The sequence below is a fragment of the Penaeus japonicus genome, unplaced genomic scaffold, assembly GCF_977035675.1.
Source record: "Penaeus japonicus unplaced genomic scaffold, GWHDUDI00000001_assembly GWHDUDI00000002, whole genome shotgun sequence".
Lineage (NCBI taxonomy): Eukaryota > Metazoa > Arthropoda > Malacostraca > Decapoda > Penaeidae > Penaeus > Penaeus japonicus.
Window position 1 is genome coordinate 41,178,326 of NW_028234404.1, and position 2,150 is coordinate 41,180,475.

A 2,150-nucleotide genomic window follows, 5' to 3' on the forward strand; every position below is an offset into this window, starting at 1 on the left:
AAAATATAGAAGAATAAGACAATTCTGAAAAGAGAAAGGAAAATGGTTTGGAAATAAAAAAACGATATTATAAGAAATCTACAACTTAATGAAACTTAATGACTGCATATAGAAAAGGCAAGTATCTGAAGAAGGCTTTGAGGCCAGAGCCAACAAGAGTTAAACTAGAAAATGAAAAACAAAAATGGCAATTAATAGGGAAAAATATGAAATTGAAGGAAATTGAAAAACTAAAAGGAGTATGTATAACACCGGATCTAAAATATGAAGAAATACAAAAGCAAAAAAAAGAAAGAAAGAAAAAAGATAAATAAGCTGAAAGAAAACGGAAAAAGACGGAGATAGAAAAGGCTGGTACATCAGCAATGACAGACAAGGGCGTCCAGTCCTAAGAAGTGTTCTTGGTCGTATTAAAACAAGCAAAGAAACGCCCACCCGTGCTTGGGGAGAAGGCTCAAATTTCCTAGAAATAGGGAATATGACAGGGTACTGAGTAAGGTGGGCATTTTAACAACAAATAATGATGTAGACATTCAAAGAAACAATATATTGGACACTTTCATATTACCATAAGTTTATATCCAAAAAACAAACCAAACATAATTTACATAGCTCGAAGACGTGGCAAACATCAACAGATATTCGATTATAGCTCTCACAGAAACATACTTAAATGAAGACATTCGAAGTGAAGAAATTAAAACCGACAACTGTGAGACCGACTTTCTTTCTTTCTTCCCTTGGCTCTGTATGTATAAGGTTATCAAGCAATATCGAGAACGCCAAGCAACACGAAAAGCAAGGCCCTGAATGCGGTCGTCAAAGACACTACGGTGTGGAAGCTCATAAAAACCCTAGAAGAGAGAGAAATGCGGGTCGGCGCAAAACACTACGGTGTGGAAGCTACAGAGGACATAACGACCAAAAACGCTTAGAAGAGAGAGCATGGTTGTCATTTCCCAGTAACCAAGAGTGTGGCACCCGTCGAAGAGGACAGCCGGACACCTTCAATTAATAACGTGGAAGACCCACCTGTAAGTTAACCAAAAAAGCAGCAGCTAAATACAGAAAAAAATATAGAAAACGAAGGAACGAACACGACACGCCGACAGCGAGAACGCGCGGACGTCACCACCAGTTTGAAGTTGACTTGGTTGGACCTTACAAAGCCGGGAAAACGTTCGCCCTTCGAGGACAACTTCACCCAATACTTGTTGTTCCTAATACTTGGCAAGTATTAGGAACAACAACGGGTGGCCGAGCAGTAAGTAAGACCACGTGGAGACATAAGAAAGCCACAAGGTCAAGATGCTATAAAGACGAGGAAATTATCCATTAAGGAAAACTTGGAATCTATTCATAGCGACTCCGCTGGTCAGATAAAAGGCCACGTCAGGTCACTCGGAGCCTCACTCACTGTCACTCACAGACTCACCCCTCGGATACACACTCCGTCAGGGACTACTCTGTCCGGCGGGGAGGGGTCAGCTCCCCCGCCGCTGACCCCCGCCTTGCCTGTGAGACACACAGCCTAACAAACGACGTCCGCCAAGCCATCGCTACCAAAGTAATTACCTCTATATCACCTGTGGCGTTACCTGTCAATAAAGAAATCAAGAACACCAGACTTTGGCTTCAGAAAACCTTTTGTGAGTGACACCTCACAAACTGGTGGCCGCGGCGGAACCCATTCTGACCCCCCCCCCCTCACAACAACTATGAACTAAGAAGGAAATACAGAAGTAATAGAAATAGAGGAGCAGCTTTTTAAACAGATCCTATAATACAATATTCTAATAATACTGTGGAATTACTTGGGGCATTGACACGAGATACAAAAGAATTATGCAGAATTATATACAGACCTCCTTGCACAACAGAAGCTTTTTTCAGTGAGGCTTTAAACATCATAGGTCATTATATATCATGAGTATACGGAAAATCCAAAATATTATAATACGTGGAGACTTTAATTTCCCTTTTACTGATTGAGAAACAATGAAATTCAAAATTGGAGCAAAAATGTCACTAGAGATGAGAAACAAACAAAAATGCTTCTAGATTCTGAAGATAATGTTTGTATAGGAGAGGATATAAAAATCATATCACAAATCTATACAGCTTAGCCAGACCACAACATCATTGAAATA